The 22,311-nt window shown below is 41.2% G+C and overlaps 1 protein-coding gene across 5 annotated transcripts in view; it reads right to left on the bottom strand.

The window, feature by feature from the left end:
• CPVL (carboxypeptidase, vitellogenic like) overlaps positions 1-22,311 on the bottom strand; it is a 204,851-nt gene that overhangs the window by 132,857 nt on the left and 49,683 nt on the right. The window lies entirely within an intron of this gene.

Genomic DNA, 22,311 nt, shown 5'->3' with positions numbered 1-22,311 from the left:
AGCCATTAATATTTAAATAACCAGGGTAGTTACAGCACTTCCCTTGTAAGCAGATGTTGACTCAAAGATGTTAAAGAATGAAAAGAGGTAAAACTGGTCCTGTTTTAATTGATATAAATCTAATACATAAAAGTAAGAACTGGGTCAATTTAGTAGATCTCATTAACATTTAATCAAATAACTATCTGAGTCATGGTTTCCCATGTAGGTGAATTAAAGCGCCGACATATTTCATTTCACAGTTCTCATTCAACAGTCAGAATTCCTGAACTGTGCTTAGCTGTTATCTCTCCTTGTGAGAATGAAAGCTATTATCATAAATGGAGAAGTGGGTTTTTTAAACACCCTCTCGTGTGTTTTTGCTTATCCTAAATTAGCATGAATCTTTTTATTTATTGAATATTTATTGAGCAATTTCTAAACCAAGAAACCTGATACTAGATAGAGGATATCTCCCACAGAAAGTTGAAAAAGAAAACTGTTAACCCTACACTTTATCATACCTACTTGAAATAATGTGAAAACAGTGGTGCTATTTCCAGTTCAAACATATCATATTGAAGAATTCCAACAAAATGTTCTTCTTAATAAATGTTTAGAAACAGAACAAAATCTAGGTAAACACAATACAATATTGATAGAATCAAAGAATCTAAAGGTCAAAAGTATATAATTTGCTAAAACTGTCTCACTAAACCTTAAATATTAAAGTTGAAAATCATGTGTCCAATATATAATTTTTGATATGGAACAAAGCTATTTATCCACAGTGTTCTTTAGAATAAAAAAAATTGTCAATAAATAAAATTTCCAACAATAAGACATCAGATAAGTAAGTTACTATACACCAAAAAGATAAAATTATTATACATACAGCAATTAAAATGATTCTACTAAGAATGTTTTGAAAAATATATTATTATTAGGTAAAGAAAAGCAGAATATTAGATTGGATATATGGTTTTTTCCTTATTTAATACTTCTTAATAATTTCTAAATTTTCTACAAAAATTTTGTACTCAGAAAAAAATAATTTTGTTGCTTCTTTAAAAAAACAAAGTGAAGCAACTGCTAGACATGACAGAAAAAGTGCTTATTCCTTATTCCTTATTACTACCTGGGTATGACCTCTTCTGTTTCCTAGGAATAAGGTTCTATTTGCACTTCTAGAATAGCTTTTTCTTTCTCTAACATTCTGTTAAGATGTGTCCTGATCTCCTAAAGCCACAGAATCCCAGAGACTCACAGTAAATTTTCTCTTCGGTAAATCAGAAGGCTCTGCATAAATGTGAGGGATGCCTGAAATCAACAATCTTACTCTCTAACTGATAACTAACTTACTCTCTAAGTAATATATTACTCTATAATAATATTTATTATCATATCTGTAATTCATTCTGCCTGGAGTACAGTTCATAATGAGAGTGCATACAGTTGGTACTAAGCAAATATTACTGAATTGATGAAACTAAATAAGGAACCACATTGTAGACTTACAAGATATTAAATGTTCATGTGGTCCAATTCTTGCATCTTCAGATTAGAAAACTTATACCAGGGAGTAACTGACTTGATCAAGATGACAAGGCCAAGACTCAAAGCCAGAATTTACTTATAGCTCTAAATCTCATCTGCTTTCTACTCTCCCATCTTTTTTTTTTTTTTCCTTTTTGAGATAGAGTCTCGCTCTGTCACCCAGACTGGAGTGCAGTGGTGCGAACTCAGCTCACTACAACCTCCGCCTCCTGGGTTCAAGGGATTCTCTTGCCTCAGCCCCCCAAGTAGCTGGGATTACAGGCACCCACCACCACACCCAGCTAATTTTTGTATTTTTAGTAGAGACGGGGTTTCACTACGTTGACCAAGCTGACCTCAGGTTCCTGACCTCAGGTGATCCAACCGCCTCCGCCTCCCAAAGTGCTGGGATTACGGGCGTAAGCCATTGCCCCCGGCCCACTCTCCCACCTTTGTTCCAGATATATTCAAATATTCTGACTCTTACTGTCTCAGTAGATAATAACAGCCTGTAATAGTCCTAAATCCCTTTTATGGATTGTTAAAGGATGTAGTAAAGAAATAAACAAATGAATAAAAAGAAACACTGATAAGTAAATCTGTCTAGAGAAGTCTGGTTTTTAGAAACAACTCTGTAATAATCCAGGTCCTGCCGTGACTCATCCGAGGACCTTGTGTAAGACAGTAACTTCTCTGGGTCCCACCTGATGTGCTAGAGCCAGCGCAAGAGACCTGATGGTTACATTTTCAGGAATACTGAGAGTCAGTTGTTCAACAGAGCCACCGTTAACAATTAAACTGTCATTGAAGAAGTTACATTTTAAAACATAAGTTCAAAGTACTCAAAACTTATCATTTCTTAATGATTTTACTACATTTTACTATTACCTGTGATCTCGAGTTATGATTTTTGTATCTGTGTGGTAGACAGCTTATACATATGATGGTTTGCTTCTGGGCATCTTTTTCCAACTATGTGTTCAGTAATCCTGTTGGTAGCTTGAAATAAACTATGGTAGGAGTATTTATGCCACAGTAACCAGCAAACACCAGAAATCAGGGCTTCTTTTTCTCAGAGAGCCGATTGTTAAACATTTACCTGCACACACTGGGCTCATCTTCATTACTGGTGAAATGAGCTAGACGCTATTTTCCATTAGCTCACACTCCAATTCCAATCTACCTGACCAGCAGAAGAGACAAAAAGGGAAAATCCTGGCCAGTTCTCCCCTACCTGATCAACCAGTAACATAATCAGACTTGCAAGACCTCAAGAAAAGAAACCTGAAAATGCCACTGGAGGTGTGTGTTTTGCCAAAGAAAAACGAATCAAAAACAAAACCTGCAGGATGAGGACAAAGAAACAAAGAGCAGGTATTTAAACCAGTCTTAGGTTCTCCCCTTCACTCATTTCCACTTCCCCACTTTACACTATCGATTACTCCAGTCAAAGGATACATATCTTTCATATAATAACCATTGTAGCTGCAATTAAAATAGTTATTGCCCGGCACATTGGCTCACGCCTGTAATCCTGGCACTTTGGGAGGCCAAGGCGGGAGGATCCCTTGAGCCCAGGAGTTTATTTATTTATTTATTCATTTAAGGGACAGAGTCTCACTATGTTGACATCCTGGACAACACTCTTGAAGTACTCTTTTCCCGGGGGGACACAGTCATGGCATGTAAGGTAAAGGGCAACCTTTTGCTGAAGTGGCACTGAGACACGCCTATCTCCTTTTCACAGGTTCCTCTCTGGCATCAGACGGTGGTGTCTAATCTCTCTAACGAATTAGTCATCCCTGTCTCTGCCACCATATCCTTGGATGTGCAGGAAAAGGAAACTAGAGGTGTGTGGCAGGGAGAGAACGAGAAAAATCAGGAAGAGGAGAAAATAATATAATCCGACACCACAGTCTGGAGCTTTATCTTGAAATCCCACTCCAACCAGAAGGAAAATTTAGCTGGGCACGTGGTGGAAAGTAAAATGTAAACATTATCCCAAAATGTTTTTCAACAGTTTTGAAATAGAAGGGCCATGCCTGTGACTAAAGGCACCATCATGAAAATGATACCAGTTAATAGCTACCAATTACTGAACGCTTACTATGTACAAGAAACTGTGCTGATTGCTTTATATTTTTTATTTCTAACCAGGTAGGTAAGGGTTAGAAACAACCTGACCTTGTCATCTCATTTTATAGACGAGATACTGATCCTCAGAGAATTTAAGTGGTTTGCTCAGGTTCACAGTTAGTAAGTGGTAAAGCAAGCAACTGAGGTGTCAGGCCTGGCTCAGAACATGATACCCCAAAATAATGGCACCTTGGCATAGTGAGTATTTTAAACAGCAGGAAATTGAAAAAACAGCAGAGGCAGGAAGGCTGCCCTCTGACCCTTTCCCACCTTTTTCTCCTGAGAGCTAGCCATAAAAGAATTCTCTGACCTACTTCCCCTGAAAGTAGGTCATAAGACCCTCATTCCGGAGGGGTCCTGCCCTGTACCCAGAGGGAAGGAATGTCACACCGAGGTTGAAAAGAATCTGAACAAATAGGCCTTGCTGAGTTCCCCGGTTTATTACTATTAGATCACATTCTTTTGTCCTCCAATTATACTTCTGCACAACTGTCCCTAAACACATATGGTTTTCCCCGGGTCCTTGGGGCTTCGTTTTTCTAAAGGTTTCTGTGTCACTGAAAACTTATATTAAATACAACTTTTATACTTTTTTCATTTAATCTATTTTTTTTTTCCTTTTATTTGTTATAGGGGTCTCAGCCATGAACCTTGTGATGGATGAGGAAAAGATATTCTTTTTCTCCCCTTACACTTTCTGGCAGCCAACATGGGGTGGCTGAGACACCCCACTAGTTCCAGGACCTGCAGATAAGATCCTGGGACAACTAATAAAAAAACAACAAAAGGTTAAGAGTTGTTTTTTTGTTTTTTGTTTTTTAACCAAGATCAGCTCTCTGGGATCTCTTCTTCTAGGTAAGAATTTCCTTTCCAAATTCAGATTAGCAGAAGAAAAATCATTTGTTTGCATTGTGACTCATGTAAATCTGATTTGGGGGCACCCATTAGTTATTGATCCTTTCCCTCCCAGGGACAGCTATCTCATTCCTGTTTCTCTCCTTTCGTTTCCTGAGAGCTTCGCTTCATGACTGGTGACAAAACTCTCTCTGGGCCCGGCATGATGGCTGATGCCTGTAATTCCAGCACTTTGGGAGGCCAAGGCAGGCAGATCACTCGAGGTCAAGAGTTTAAGACCAGCCCGGCCAACATGGAGAAACCCTGTCTCTACTAAAAATACAAAAATTAGCCGGGCGTGGTGGCACACACCTGTAATCCCAGCTACTCATGAGGTTAAGGCAGGAGAATCGCTTGAACCCAGGAGGTAGAGGGTGCATGAGCTGAGATTGCACCACTGCACTCCAGCCTGGGCAACAGAGTAAGACTTTCTCAAAAATAATAATAATAATAATAATTAATTAAAAATTAAAAAAAAAAAAAGAAAAAAAATTTCTCTGCTCTCTGCCAGATGGGGTGCAAATGTTTCAGCTAACAATGAATGGGAAACACATCTCTGAGTAGATGATCTGAGAATGAGAGGGAGCCGGCCTTGAGGAAACAGTGCAAAGGCCTTGCAGTGCAAACAAGATGCCTACTGTGGGTTGGTGGGCACAGTCAATAGGGGAGGGAGTGGTACACAATAAGGTTGGAGAGATAAAGCAGAGCTCGGAGAGTCTTATCTTCCTTCACCTGTGTTAGCATTTTATTCTAACAATAATGGGAGACCACTGGAGAGTTTACAGCAAGGGAGGAATATCATCTGATTTACACTGTGACATGATTGCTGTGGTTGCTATCTAACAAGTAGACTTAAGGAGAATCAGGATGGAACCAGGATACCTAATAAGAGGTTGCTGTTATAACCCAGGAGCTATTATGAAGGCTGGGGTCAAAGAGTAGCAGGGAAGGTAATGAGAAATGGTCAGCTACATTTTGAAGGCAGATCTACGAGTATTTACTCATAGACCAGATATAATGGCTGAGGGAAAGACAAGAAGTACAAGAATGGCACCTGTTTTCTGCCCAGAGTAAGTCCAAGGATTATTATGCGCTGAGTTGAAGATATTTTGAAGTCCTAACTCCTAGTACCTCAGAATATGACCTTATTTGAAAACAGGGTCTTTGCAGATGTAGTAAGGTTGATGCAAAAGCAATTGTGGTTTTCGCCATTACTTTTTTTTTGGAGACAAGTCTCGCTTGGTCGCCAGGGTGGAGTGCAGTGGCATAATCTCGGCTCACTACAACCTCTGCCTCCTGGGTTCAAGCGATTTCCCTGGCGCAATCTCGGCTCACTGCAACCTCTGCCCCCTGGGTTCAAACGATTCCCCTGCCTTAGCCTCCCAAGTAGCTGGGACTACAGGTGTGTGCTACCACTCCGGCTAATGTTTTGTATTTCAGTAGAGATGGGGTTTCACCATGTTAGCCAGGATGGTCTCGATCTCCTGACCTCGTGATCTGCCCACCTCGGCCTCCCAAAGTGCTAGGATTACAGGCGTGAGCCACACTACTTTTAATTAAAAGTAATTTTACACCAACGTAATAATTAGCTACAATGAGATTATACTGGAGTTGGGTGAGGGCAGGGCTTTCATCCAATAAAACTCGTGTCCTTATAAGAGGAGGGAACTACAGAGGAGAATGCCATGCGACAACAGACACAGACACTAAGTGATATATCTACAAGCCAAGGAGCGCCAGGATTGCTGGCAAACACCAGCAGCTAGAAGAGGCAGGGAAGATTGTAGGCTACAGGTTTCAGGGGGAGCATGGTCCTGCTGACACATTAATTTTGGACTCTAGCATTCAGAACTGTGAGACAATACATTTCTGTTGTTTTATGTTATCCAGATGGTGGTGTTTTGTTATAGTATCCCTAGGAAACTAATACATGAATAGTGGGGCCATGACTGGAGATCAGGAAGACTATGGAAGGAGTTGGGATGGAGGATGTGAAGGCACAAAACCCCAAGAGTTCTACTTTAAGTTGCCTGGTAGGCATCCAGTGAAAATTCTGACTGGCCAACACTAAGCTGGAAAAGGGAAGCAAAATTGATTTCTTACATCAAATATGTCTGGCATTATGCAAGCCAGGATCTCCCATGGGGTCCTTTATGGAATACCAATTCTGCAACATATTAACAGATTTTATAAGGAAAAACATTTGGGAAAGTCTGGGTTAAATACAATTAATGAGGCTGAGGCAGGAGAATCGCTTGAACCCAGGAGGCTCCCTTGTTACAGAACACCTCATAGCCGTTCACTAACAGACAGCACACCTTTTCTTGACTGTGATACTATTCTTAGACAAGCCCTAAGGTCAGAGCTTTATATAAGACATATCCATATGAGTAAACTCAGTCCCAGGTGAAATAATTTTCTCATGCCCCCTAAGCTATTGAGTAGCAAAGCTGGAATTTGAAGCCATATCTAGGTGATGCCAAAGTCCATGTATTTTCCATATACCACTATATAAACGACAGAATATAACAAAATCTGCCTCAATGCAACTGCTGATAAAAGCAGAATTCTGAATAAACTGAATTGTTTTGTCCATTTGCAGCATTTATAGGTACTGAAACTGCAAGTGATTGGAAGGCATATTTATCTGTAAAGATGTGAAAATCGCAGGTCCACAGATTGCTTCATAATGGATTTCTAGTGTACTTCTTTCAGTTTCAAAAATTACTTTTTGGGGATAAGTGAAGCTCTCTACTCTTTGGGACATTAAAATCTCATGGCAAAGTCAATGTCTTCCACTAAGAAATTTTTGTTAGTTTTGCTTAAGACAGTGTAGCCCTGTTCTTCTTAGAATTGCCTCCTTTTGAATGGTGTGAACCCGGGAGGCAGAGGTTGCAGTCAGCCGAGATTGCGTCACTGCACTCCAGTCTGGGCGACAGAGCGAGACTCTGTCTCAAAAAAAAAAAAAAAAAAAAAAGAATCGCCTCCTTTTTATTGCCTACTATAATTAGAATTTTCAAATAAAAACATTAGGATACACAGGGTGGCAAATACAAGGCTAAGATTGGGAACAATGAATGAGAACATTTTATATGAGGATAATCCTAGTAAATTTGGCAATGTCATCAGTTTAACCGCCAATCCCTGAAGTGACAGGGGAAACTTCTCCCTGATTCTAAAAGAGCAACTACTGTTTGTAGCAGTAACCACTCTATAGGATTCGCTTCCACGATTCTAGTACATTTCTCAGCTCTTTTCCATATGTTATCTCATTCAAGCTTCACCTCCACTCTTTTTTTTTTGTTTGTTTTGTTTTTTTGAGACAGGGTCTCACTCTGTCGCCAACAATCTTGGCTCACAGGAATTTCTGCCTCCTGGACATAAGTGATCCTACCACCTCATCCTCCAGAGTAGCTAGGACCACTGGTGCATGCCACCACACCCAGCTAATTTTTGTACTTTTTGTAGAGATGGAATTTCGCCATGTTGGCCAGGCTGGTCTCGAGCTCCTGGGCTCAAGTGATTCGCCTGCCTTGGCCTCCCAAAGTGCTGGAATTACAGGCATGAGCCACTGTGCCTTGGCCCACCTCCACTCTTGAAAAGAGTTAGTGTAGTACTTCAATAGAGGCCCAGGCTGACTGGGCCACTTTGCAAGTGATAATACTCCAGGCAGCAGCTGAGCTGGAACGGACTCCAAGTTGACTGGACCATCCACTCATTCACTGAATAAATATATCCTTAGCTCATACAATGAATAAAACAGAAAGCATCTGCCTTCGTGAACTCGGGAAGAAAGACAGGCGAGGCTTTTAAGAAAATCAAAGCAGGATAAACGGAATAGAAAGGAAAGGGGTCAAGCAGTGGCACTACTTGAGATAGGTGGTCAGGGAAGGCACCCCTGAGTAGGTGACACCTGAGCAGATCTGAGGGCATGAGACAGTGTCTAGGAAGAAGAGAGTTCCTGGCAGGAGAACAGTGACCGCAAAGGCCATTAACAGGAAACAGTGCAGATGGAAGCCCACGGTGGGAGCCAGTGAACGATGGTCGGAGTGGTTCGAAGGGGGAACAGGTATAGGCTCGTGCTGGGTATTGAAAGCCAACCTGTGTTTTAGGGCACTGCTTCTTCCCAGCTCTGGATATCTCTATCAGTGTCCAGGAAGTCCAACAGTGTAACACTGCTGGCCCCTTGCTGCTGCCTTCTTCCCTCTGTAGGGGCAGGATGTCAGGCAGAAAGGTTCACCTTACGGGTACATTTGGATAAACTGGTCATGTTGGGCTCACCTCACTCCCCATCCCCACACGGAGTGGTGCTTTTCTCTCTCCACCCTGTGTGAACCTGAGGATTGCTGGGCAAGTCTGCTCAACTCGGGCATCAGTCATAGGAAACCCATTTGCCCAAAAGGCAAAGTGCCATTCCAGCCCAGCCTCCCTCGTTAATCAAGCTGATGTTTCGCTGTCCTGCCGCCTTGCTCTTCTGTCTTATTTCTCAATTTCTTCAGAACTCAGGAGAGAAAGACAAAGTGCTGTGTTTTGGGCTCTCTCAGAGACCTTAAAAATGGAATTTAGGTTTTATTCTAGTGTAACACCTACACTCCACTGTCTTTCTTTTCCTGCAAACATTTCATCATACATACAATTGAAGAAAGGCGTGGTTAACAGTATCAGCTTCATCAGCCATACCCAGAATTTAAAGCCCCACATAGTCTGGCTTGCTCACACCAACCCTGAAAAAGAGCAAGTGGAGCATGAGAAATGACCTCTCAGATCAAACCAGCCAAAATGTCTTCACACAGCTAATCCAAGGGCAACAAAGTCACTGCATTCCCTCATTAGGTATTTGAAAATCCACTGCGTATAGTATCTAAGGTGGAGACAACACAAAAAGCCCACAGACTGGTTCATCTGCTTCATAAGCCACTGAACACCCTCTATTATTGCTTCTGTCAGCAGTTTCTGAAAGCAAAAATATAATAAATAAATAAAACCCTGTTTTCATTCTTACTTAATGTATTCTGACTTCTGTGCATATCATCTTGCTAAAATCATTAATAATCTCCATATTTCTAAATTCAAAAGAAAAATCTGTCTTTATCTTTATTGACTTTTCTGACACGCTGCTACTGCCCCTTTGGTAAATTTATTGATGCCTTGCCTTCTGTAATTTGTGTTTTCATGGTTCTAAAATTCTTCTAGGATTCTATCCTTGGTCCACAGCTTATGATGCTTTCACACACTAAAGAGTGGTCTCATCACTTTAACCAGCACTTTCTGTGGACACCACTCAAAATGAGAGTGCCTCTCAAAAGCTTCCGCCTCATCTATCCAACCGCCTGCCTAACATTTTTACCTGATGCCCCACGGGTATATGAAACTCAACATGTCAAAATGGCATTTAATCCTGCTGAAACGTGGTGAGTGAGAAACATTTATTTCTGTCCCCTCATGAAACCTCTCTAAAATGAGAGTGAAGACATTTTTTAAAGTTATAAATCCCAATACCCAAGAAAATAGGAGAGACAATAGTAAATGGGGCAGATCAAATTTTTGTTGTTAGATGGAAAGTGAACAGATAGTTTGCAGAGAATGAACACAGAATATAAACGAGAAACAAGCTAATTCAAACCATACAACTACAGAAAGGGTCAAAACTGGTAAGTACTATAGAAGGCAAAAGCGAAGTATAGGGCTGAAAATGGAAGAATTTATATGAGTCTATAACAGCATTTAGATCCTCAAGTCCCTCCCCAATCTAAAAGAGGAGGTGAGAGCCTTATTCTGTAGAAAATTCATTATTTGGACATTTTCAGTAGAGACACTCTAGACTTGGGAATATAAGAAACAGTGAAAGTTGGGGAAGAGATACTCTACTGAAAACTCAGAAAGCCTACACACTGACAGACCTCAGCCCCTTGAACACTCAGCAGTAAGAATGTTGGCAGTAAGGACTCTATACCTTCATTCTTCAGCTTCTGCAGGAGACTGAAGGATTCTTTTTTGCAACAACTGCATTCTCTTAGAGAAAGAATATACACATAATGACATGTAGGATCCTCTAACGAAGCGTGTTGAATCCACCAATCAGCTGCAGGGAGCCAGCGAACTGCTGACAAATCCCTTTGACACAGTGTCCAACCACCAATTTAGTATCTCACACTTAATACATAAATAGACTTCAAGGAACCATTGGGTATTTGAGGAAAGCCTCCAGCTTGGTAGAAAATCCAAAAGAATGGCACAAAAACAAAAACTCACAAGAAATAGCAATATATGAAGCAGAATAACTCTCCAAAAATCAAAATGTCTTTAAGGAGATAAGAGAAGATATTTCATTCATTAAACAACAGAATAAAAAATAAGAACATGCTTCTGAAAATTAAAAATACAATAGTAGAAATCTTAAGAATTTGATAAAAGGACAGTGCAATTAAGTTATAGAAATCTCACGGAAAATATAATTGAAAGATAATAGAACTTTTAAAAATAGGAAGAAAAAAGGTAAGGAAATTAGAAGATTGGTTCCAGAAGATCAATATCTGACTAATGGAAGTTCCAGAAAAAGATGGCAGATAAAATTCAGGGGAGATCAGGTGGCTCATGCCTATAATCCCAGAACTTTGGGAGACCAAGGCAGAAAGATAGCTTGAGCCCAGAAGTTCGAGACCAGCCTAGGCAACATAATGAAATTTCATTTCTACAAAAAAAGTCTACAAAATTAGCCAGACATGGTGGCACACACCTGTGATCCCAGTTACTTGGGGAGCTGAAGTGGGAGGATCACTTGGGCCCCAGGAGGTCAAGGCTCCAGTGAGCCATGATCATACCACTGCACTCCAGCCTAGATGACAGAGAGAGACCTTGTCTCAAAAAAAAAAAAAAATCAGGGTAAGAAATTATCAAAGAAATAGTGCAAAAATATCTGCAGAGGTATAGATATGATTTTTCAGATTTAAAGGAACCATCAAGTTCCCGGATCAAGAAATGAAAAGATGAAGAACACATTTCAGAAATAAAGTGACTATTAGAAACTTTCCAGAGAAGAAGAGAGAAAGAGAATGGTATCACATAAAAAGAATCAAGAGCCAAAATTGCATTAATTTTTTGTTTATTGTGTTTTTTTTTTTTTTTTGAGACGGAGTCTTGCTCTGTCATCCAGGCTGGAGTGCAGTGGCGTGATCTCGGCTCACCACAACCTCTACCTCACATGTTCAAGCTATTCTCCTGCCTCAGCCTCCTGAGTAGCTGGGATTACAGGTGCACGCCACCATGCCCAACTAATTTTTTTGTATTTTTAGTAGAGACGGGGTTTCACCATGTTGGTCAGGCTGATCTCGAACTCCTGACTTTGTGATCCACCCATCTCAGCCTCCCAAAGTGCTGGGATTGTAGGCATGAGCCACCACGCCCAGCCTCTATCAATCATGAGAATTAAGTAAATATTCAGAAATATATCAGATTTATGTATTTGTTTATTTTTATTTTTTTAGAGATAGGGTCTCAGTCTGTCACCTAGGCTGCAGTGGCAGTACAATGCTGCAATCACAGCTCACTTCAGCTTCTAGCTTGTGGGCTCAAGTGATCCTCCCACCTTAGCCTCCCAGAGTGCTGCTATTACAGGTGTGAGCTACCACGCCCAGCTAGATTTTGATTTTGATTTTTAATTTAATTTTTTTTCACCTAATATACAGCTTGGGAACCAGCCAGTTTTTTTTTGTTTGTTTTTTTTTTAATGTTTTTCATATACCACTTCTCAGAAAGCTACTGGCAAATGTGGTCCACCAAAGCAAGGATGTAAACCAAGAAAGAGGAAGACATGGAAGCCCCATAACAGGGGAACTAGGACTGAAGAGGGGAAGTGAAATCACAGAATAACAGTTATATCTAAAGAGCCACCAGTGCATAATGGAGCAGTAAGACAGAGGGGGGGTCCACATGAGATGTCCTCAAGGAAGAAATGTTATCTATAACTGACTACTGCATGAGCTTTTGTAAAAAATCATATCAATAAGGATATTACAGTTCTGTCAGCAAGTTTGGACAGAAGTTATAAGAGTGATAGAGAAAACAGAACAATGCAAAGAGGCAATTTTTAAGTTGATGAAAACAAAACTGTACAAGACATGGATTGCAATTATAGTATACTATTTGGCTCAGCAGTGAGCAATATTTACATAATAAGGTAAACATTAGATATTGATTTAGCAAAAGAGAAAAATTATATCACCATTTGGACAGGTTGGAGGGTAGGAAAGTCAGGAGGTAAGGTATGTAAAAGTGGTAAATTCTCACCTTGTTGAATAAGTCAATAGAAAATACCTCAAATAAAAAGTGTAACTCTAAAACCAATAAATCAAGAAACAGATTAGGCAGATTACTTGGAAATTTGGAATTAAAGGCTAGAACAAATAGGTAGAAGTATGAGAGGAGGTCTCAGAGATAAGAGAAGGATGGGGGGGTGGAGAAGAAGACTAAAATATTTTATCATGAGAATTATAACATTACTTTTATTATATTGACAAAAATCAAAAGTAGTTAAGAAGAACTCAAAAACTAAACTTATTATCTCCTTCCCTAAACTTGTCCTTACTTCCCTATTTTTCATCTTGGTTGGAAATACTCCCATCAACTCAAGTACTAAAGCCAGAAATCCAGGATGTATTCTTGATCTATCCATTTTTCTCTGGCCCTGCATTCCCGCAGCCAATCAATCACCAACTGAATCTCCTAGATGTTTTTCAAATTCACCTTCACCTCTCTAAATCTACTCTCATGGCCTAATCCAGTTCTTTATTTTCACTTGTCTGGACTACTGCAAACCTCCAAACTAGTTTCCAACCTTGACTTTAACTCCTAATTAAATGAATCCCTCTATACTTCCCTCATGTGCTGCTGTGTCTCCTATTGAGGTGGCATCACTGTCTGGGGTAAATACCTGGGGTTTGCCATCTCACACCAAGATTAAGGACATGGACACGCACAAGGAGTGAGTTTAGGAGCGGAGGTTTAATAGGCAAAAGAAAAAGGAGAACAGCTCTCTCTTGCAAGAGAGAGGGGCATCTGAATGGGAAATCTGGCCCTCCGTGGAGTGCACCGGATTTTATAGACAGGCTTGAGGGGGTGGTATCTGATTTATATAGACATAGATTGGCTCACAGATTGGCTGGACCAGTTTAACGTTTACATAGCATGCAGGGAAGCTGGCCACCTCACCCTAACCTTATTGTGCAAATGGGCTTTCCACTTAGAAAGCACTACTGTCTGCTCCCTACTGCACACGTGGTTGGAAAGGAAAAGGGAAGATGGAGCTGCCATTTTGAACATGCCTAGTCCAGGTAGCCTTTTCCTATTGGCACAACTGCCGGCATTCACTCGTGCAAGCTTCCAGCTTACTTGTCTATGTGTGTAGCTCAATTTTATAGGCAGGCTGCTCTTTGTTAGAAAAGAAAATGATTTGGGGTCTGCTTTTCATCAAAAGGAAAACCTTACCGAGGACTCCTGTACCCTCACTATCTGCCTAAATAATTTTTTCTTAACGCCTATATCACTATTTTGGCAGGTCATGGAATTTATAGCGTTTAAAAATTTGTTACGCAGCAATAGATAACCAATACAGAGGCAGGAGAAAAGCCTAAGTAGGAAGAGGAGAAATAGGATGGAATCTAGAGAAGTCAGTAGAGAGCCAATCAGAGAGAGTTTTCTAGATAGGTTAAGAATCTTTATCCTCTCGTGACTAGGAACTACTGAAGGGCTTGACAATTTGAAGAGTACTACGGACATCCATGTAAGGATGGACTTAAGCCAGAAAGACAGAAGGCAGGAAGGCCAGTTAATATGTTTCACAATAATCTAGAATAAAGATGATGGGAGTTCGAACTAGGGCAGGAAACTAGTAATAACAGCATGGTGAGGGCAGACTTAAAAATAATTAGAAGGTTGACTGGGAGCAGTGGCTCACGCCTGTAATCCCAGCACTTTGGGAGGCCAAGGTGGGTAGATCATCTGAGGTCAGGAATTCCAGACCAGCCTGGCCAACATGACAAAACCCTGTCTCTACTAAAAATACAAAAATTAGCCAGGCTTGGTGGTATGTGCCCATAATCCTAGCTACTCAGGAGGCTGAGGCAGGAGGATCACTCTAACCCTAGAGGCTGAGGTTGCAGTGAGCCAAGACCACACTGCTGCACTCCAGCCTGGACGACAGAGGGAGACTCTGTCTCCAAATGATGATGATAATAATAATAATAATAATAATAATAACACTCCAGCCTGGACGACAGAGGGAGACTCTGTCTCCAAATAATAATAATAATAAAAAAGAAGAAGAAGAAGAAGAAGAAGAAGAGGAAGAAGAAGAAGAAGAAAGTAAAACTGGAAGAAACTTGTGATTATATATTAGAGTTGAAATAGAACAAAGAATCTAGGATGATCCCAGATGTGACTTAGATGGCTGGGTGGGTGGATGATGGTGCCATTAACCGAGAAAGAGAGAGACCCAAATCCCTGAGAGCGAAAATCAGCTCTGCTGCTAATCAGTCTAAGATGCTCCCAACAGAACATTAACAATATTTCTATATACCCAAGGCCACTCTGCAGCTGCAATATGATGGACAGTCCTTTTTTCTGAGCAACTGCTGTATTCTTACCAATGATAGCGCTTTGCCCCACCCATCTCCTGAACAGCGACTGCTGAGAGTCTAAGTTCCTAAGCTGCCATGGGCACTTGGCAGCAGCTAATCCAGTGGGTACCTCTTCCCTGATCCCTCCTTTCACTCATTCAGCACAAGGCCAAACCTTTCAGAGGCCTCTTCCCGCTTCTCCCATCCCTAGGGTATGTGTCCTCCTTTGCGGCACATAATGCTAACAAACCTAACTTTGTGTCATTATACATGTATTTCTCATATTCTCTGCTTAGTGGGTTTCAACTTCCATCCCACTTGAAAGGTACACTTAGAAAAGGTAGAAGGAAACTAAAAAACAGAGAGAAAAGAGACAATAAAGCCAGACCACAGAGGATGGCTGCAGGCTCCCTATAGTACATTTCATTCTAAGATGAGCAGGAAAGGCTCTGCCACAATTCCTGAATGTACAAGGTCAAAAGTTGCAGCCTTCACTTCACCGACAGGTATATCCTTGGGCAAGCCAATTCACTTCTCCCCTTGGACTTCAGTTCCTTCATTTGTAAATTCTGGGGATTAGATGGACTATATAATTCCCAAAATTCCTCTCAGCTTGGAATGTCTAAGATTCTAAAAATGCAGCCAAGGAGATCAGGCTAAAACTGCTTCAGGCTTTGAGTCACAGCGATGATTCACGCAGGCTACCGTAATGAAAGAACTTCCACATCTGCTCTGGGTGCCCTGAACCTACACATTTCTGTCAATGTTCGTAAGACAACCTAAAAAACCTAAGAAAGGCTGTTTTTTTTTTTGGGGGGGGGCTACAAAACTGATTAAATTACATCTTTTTTGAGCACGGATTTTTAAAAAATCCTGTCAACAAAATTCTAAATCAGTGGCTTCCAGCAAATTTTCTCTGAAACAAAAGTCTCAGATTTTGCAGACACCAATGTTCACACACATGTGTACACAAGAACGGTGGAAAGAGTCATGGCTTCACATGGATTGTGCAGTCTGCCAGCTCAGAAAGCTCCTGGTTCCCAACGGCACAGGCAGTTCATTCTCCTGCCAGGCAAGTTAATTCCACCAACACGCCAATAGTTAGAAGGGGAGAAAACAAAACAAAACAAATTATTTCCACTTGACTTGCTGATTGCTAATAATATTCTTCATCAAGTAACCCAGGCAGGAACATTTCTCGTTTTCAGAATTAGCTATGGCTGCCATTTCCCCTTGTGTCAAATATAAGGAGATATTTCCTAGGGTCTGCATATGACTCAGAATGGCTTCATCTTTATTTCACATTCTACATTTCTTATTGCTGGACTTAGGAGCATATGAGCTTTTCCCTAGCCAGGCCTTTCCCTGCAACCTACCTACCCTCCCTCAGCACTAAACAATCACATTTCTTGATCCATTCAAACATGCAGGCCTCGGCTGGGCATGGTGGCTCATGCCTGTAATCCCAGCACTTTAGGAGGCCGAGGCAGGAGGATTATTTGAGCCTAGGAGTTTAAGACCAGCCTATGCAATGTGGCAAGACCTCGTCTCAAATCAAACAAATAAACATACAGGCTTCTACCCACACTCTTCTATACAAACAGTTTTCTCTCCTTTAACAGATCTCAACTCTTTAGAGATTTTCTAGCCATACAGTAAAGGGTGAGAAACTTTGCTAAAACTTGTGGAGTAAAGATGAAAAGGGGACAGCATCTACCTTCAAGGAGCCCTCATTCTAGCAAAGAGAGACATGCATGAAAACCAGTAAACCCTAAATATTGTCATAAAGCATGAGGAATGCAGTTCTGTGCCCCATTACAAATAAACACTGCACTTAGTAAAGTCCTCACTGGAGGATGACCCCATTTACAACACAAATCCTATTACTCACTATACAACTTGCTACTTCTAACTTTGGGAAAAAAGCATTGAGGAAGCAGCGTCATTCTTACGGCTTCCGGAGTCCACCGGGGCTAATCTTGCTCTAGGCTCCACATTCTATCGCACCTTCTCTCCAAAGACTCGCCAGGGAAGGAAAATAAGAAAAAAGCAAAAAGTGACCTTAGACAGGCACAACTGTGGGACAATGAGGGAAGGCAGAAGATTGATGGGGTAAAACAAACACACAAGTGAAAACAGAGCTTTTCTCCATTTTACCCTTAAATCAGCCAGGGATTGAAGGTATGATCTTAAGGAGAATGAATGAAGTGATTGTTGAACTCAGGGAAGTAGGAAGGTTGCATGACCTTTGTACCAGCTTTAGGGGCTGGCATTTCTGAGAGGGGTTGGCCCTTCCTGTAGAGTTCAAGAAGTTGGGTGAAAACAAGGCACGATCAGAGGGCAGACATCCCACCAACTGTGCAATAACCAATTGTGCAATGTGCTTTGAGCTTCCTTGCTGATCATCTTCCCAAAACAGAGGGGCCACAGTAAGGAGCCTACATGTGCAAACGCCTAATACAGTGCCTAGCATACAGTCAGTAGCATATAGGAAGGCAATGCAGTCCAGTGAGAATAGCATGACAGATTTAAAATATGCCTTCAGACTGAGAGTGGTGGCTGATGCCTGTAATCCCAACAATTTGAGATGCCGAGGTGGGCAGACCACGAGGTCAGGAGTTGCAGACCAGCCTGGCCAACATAGTGAAACCTTGTCTCTACTAAAAATACAAAACTTAGCTGGGCATGGTGGCACATGCCTGTAGTCCCAGTTATTCGGGAAGGTGAGGCAAGAGAATCACTCGAACCCAGGAGGCGGAGTTGTAGTGAGCCGAGATCGCCCCACTGCACTCCAGCCTGGGTGACAGGGCAAGACTCCATTTCAAAAAATAAAAATAAAAAATAAAAAATAAAAAAACAAAGTATGCCTTCACAGCTTCAAATGTGGTTTCTGCCACTTAAAAACTCTGTACCTTGGCCGGGCATTGTGGCTCATGCCTGTAATCCCAGCATTTTGGGAGGCCGAGACGGGTGAATCATGAGGTCAGGAGATGGAGACCATCCTGACCAACATGGTAAAACCCCGTCTCTACTAAACACACAAAAATTAGCCAGGCGTGGTGGTACGCGACCGTAGTACCAGCTACTGAGTACCAGCTACTCAGGAGGTTGAGGCAGGAGAATTGCTTGAACCCAGGAGGCAGAGGTTGCAGTGAGCCGAGATTGCGCCACAGCTGAGATTGCACCACTGCACTCCAGCCTGGACAACAGAGTGAGGCTCCGTCTCAAAAAAAAAAAAAAAAGGGGGGGAGCTGTTGCCTTGTGAAAAGATAGACAAGTTCATTAAATTACCTGGCTTCTGATCTGGAAGTGGGTTACCTGGAAAAAGCATTGTACGCTCTAAAAGTCCTATATTAAAAAAATTATTTAACTTTCTCTTTTTCTTTCCTCTGCCTCACCTTACCCTCTGCACTTCCCAGAATGGGAAAAGGAAGGACTTACTTCACTTTACTAGTGTGGATATGGTCTTCTAGTTAGAGACTGTGGTCAATTATTAAGGAGAACTACAGCTACAATAACACTGTAGATAAACAGGCATTAAAATACTAACAGATCATTGAACACCTGTATTTATTTTTGTTCCAAGAACTCCATATATTCAGATTTTCTTCAAGATCTTGTCCTTTTTTCTTCTTCCGTACATTCCCATTCAACCAGCCCTTGAGTATTAATCACTAGTCCAAATGTTTGTTCAGTCCTGACACTGCTATTGGGCGTTTCAGGACTGTTACCACCGCTGTCAACTGTCACCTCCACAAGGATAACCAATCAGTCCCTCAAACCCACTGACTCTATAACAGGACATCATCATTCTCCTCAAACTTCCTCCTTCTATGACTTGCAGATGCTTTTTTTTTTGAGACAGAGTCTTGCTCTATTGCCCAGGCTGGAGTACAGTGGCGCAATCTCGGCTCACTGGAGCCTCTGCTCCTGGGTTCCAGTGATTCTCCTGCCTCAGCCTCCTGAGTATCTGGGATTACAGGCATGCACCACCACGCCTGGCTAATTTTCGTGTTTTTAGTAGACACAGGGTTTCACCATGTTGGCTAGGCTGGTCTCGAACTCCTGACCTCAGGTGATCCGCCTGCCTCGGCCTCCCAAAGTGCTGGGATTACAAGCGTGAGCCACCACACCCAGCAACTTCCAGATTCTTAATGATGCTCCCTTATTATTGCAGACGCCTGAGTTCTGAAACCAGAAGTCCTCAAGTCAAATCTGTCACCAAGTGCTATTCTACTTCCTTTTTTCTCTGTTCTATCCACAGTTAAACCCTTACTTGCCCCGACACATTTACAAAGCTTCCTAACACATCTCTCAGACTTGCAGTCCTTTTCCCTCCAACTTAGCCTAACGCTGATACTGCAATGAGCTTTCTAAAACACAAGGCACTCCCTTCCTCCCAGGCCTTCAATGGCTCCCACCTGCAACCAGGATAAAGTATAAACTTCTACGATGAAATGTAATGTCCTCTACCGTACAACTCCAACGTAACTTTTCAAACCAAAGTTACATGATCCCTTCACAAACTCTAAGCCTGTGCTCTGCCAAATCAAAACTCTCCTTGTTCCCTAACCCTATCCTGCCTTTTATGTTTTTACGGCTTTGCTTAGCAAACCTCCAGGCAAAGGGTAGGAACTAATCAATGCCAGTTGATTAATCAATTGAAATCAATACCCTGGCTTCTAATCAATAATAGAGTATAGGTAGATTCTAGATTGCAAAATTTTTTTGACTTTTCTGAAAGTTTAAACCTTTTCATAATCAAACACTGGGAAAAACATTAGTTAAATGAATAAATAAACGAGAAAATGAATCAGTTGGGAGCTGGGTTACATTGTCTCCCAAGAATCATACAGCACAAAAAGACATGTCAAGCAGTCTTTCTGAAAGGGGTAATGGGACACACAGTCTCAAAAAGGAAAGGAGGAAGGGCTTAGCCTCAGGGTTCTAAGTAAATATTTTGACCTGTAGACAACTCTAAGCAATTTAAAGACAACCAATAACTAGAATCAGACTAGAGATAAAAAGTTAGGAGATAAGTTGCGACTGTATTGGAAAGATAAGCTACAAAGAATTTGCTTTTCCAGGCTCCAAGATGTAAGGACACAATCCTTCCCCCTCTTTCACCACCACCACCCTGTCCTGCACTCCAGGGTCTGACTTAAAGCAATGAAAGCATGTGATTTCATGTTCAAGGTTATACCTATAATATCTCTGAAGGCAGAGAAATCTCAATACCCTGGTTTCAGTTCAGACACGCTGTAATAGCTGTCTTGTAAACTGTCTATTAAGGCTTACATCTTTGAGCTTGCAAATATAGTATAAAAGTTCAAACTCCATTACTGTTTTTACCAGGAAAGTACAGTTCTTAGCTTTTGGCCAGCTTACCTCTCTCCCAAGTCAATATAGACGTTAATGAGTCATTGTTCTAGAGGTATCTTTCTAATTCTGAGAAGCTTGCCTACTTCTTTTAAATGTTCTTAGTTCAGTCAAAGAAAATCCCACACTATAAAGCCATTGGAAATGTTAAACTAAAACAATCATGTTTGCTCTTTAGTGAACCATACTTCCTATTAAGAAGGGGTCACTGGCCAGGCACAGTGGCTCATGCCTGTAATCCCAGCACTTTGGAACTTGAGGTGGGAGGATCATTTGAGGTCGGGAGTTTGAGATCAGCCTGGACAACATGGCAAAACCCCATCTCCACCAAAGATACAAAACTTAGCCGGGCACGGTGGTGTACACCTGTAATTCTGGCTACTCAGGAGGCTGAGGCACCAGAATCGCTTGAACCCGGGAGATGGAGGTTGCAGTGAGCCCGAGATGGTGCCACTGCACTCCAGCTTGGGTGACAAAATGAGACTCTCATCTCAAAAAAAGGAAGAATGGGTCATTACCTATTTACCTTGAGTATTTGGGTGATAATAAACAGATATCTGATGATACCTGAGGCAACAACTGAGTTCCTCCCCTCTCATTGCCTTAGTTCTGTGCATCCCGGGGTAGTATTCAACACTCAATGTTTCCTCTGACAAACTAGATGCTCCCCAAAACAAAAACAAACTCATTTTTTAAAATTGTTATATCACTTGCTTCTTGTTTTTATTTTTTGTGGGGGGTGAACTGGTAGACCCAGCAGACTTTCTTAACATACTCTTCTAAGTCATTCAAACTGTCAGTTAAAACCCACCTATTTCTCAGGTTAGTAGAATCCCACTATAAAGTGATTTATAAACTGGATTTATATAAACTGGGGGACCAACTGCCCCTCCCAAACAACTCCTATAAAAGATTAATAAAACAACACCGTGTTAAGAACACTGACACTACATTATAAAGGGTTTCCCCTGTACTTAGATAGCATGAGGTACACATCTAGAATGCCCAATTAGTCAAAGGGTCTTGACAACCATGCAGACTTTCAGATGCCAACTAAGTCAGTGCAGTGTACTTTTCCAAAGTGCTCCAATTCGCCTTTTGGACAACTTTCTTAAACGTTATTTATCAAACTAATAAAATGTATTCTCGGTGGACTTTTATTTCTGCTTACATCTTTGTTCTTACTCATCCCAAATCAAAGAAAGGAAAAAAAAAAAAAAAAAGGAGTTGAACATTTAAGCGGGGAAGGGAAAGGCAAGTACTGAGAGGCTCCTTTTTCATTTACTGAAGCCAAAACTGAGGCTGTGGAAGATAAGTAACGTCCCTGATGTCATCCAAGTAGTGAATACTAGAATCAGGAATTGCACAGAATTGTCCAGCTCCAAAACCCAAGCACCTTTCTTGGGACCCACTGGGGTTGCAGAGAAGGTGGGGGGCTCAAAGGTGACTGCACACGGGTCATGCGTTGCCACAGTCATTATATGGCCAGAGTTTTAAACATTATTTTGTTCTGTCTTCACCATAGACTTCATCATCAATCATAACTGATGAGGAAAATTACACTTAGCTGAAAAGCCAAGTCCCGCGCTAGGGAGGCATTTTCTATAGGTTATTTCTATTTCCAATAGAACAAGTATTTAAAAAGAAAAACTTATTATCTCCATCTTTCAGATGGCAAGACTGAGGTTTAGTAGGCTTAAATAATTTGCCCAAGGTCACTAACTAGCCAAGGCCAGAGCTGGGATTTAAATCCATAAATATTTCAAAGTCCTTT

The sequence above is a fragment of the Theropithecus gelada genome, chromosome 3, assembly GCF_003255815.1.
Source record: "Theropithecus gelada isolate Dixy chromosome 3, Tgel_1.0, whole genome shotgun sequence".
Lineage (NCBI taxonomy): Eukaryota > Metazoa > Chordata > Mammalia > Primates > Cercopithecidae > Theropithecus > Theropithecus gelada.
Note: the sequence above shows the minus strand (reverse complement) of the source record. Positions and strands in the feature narration are given on the sequence as shown.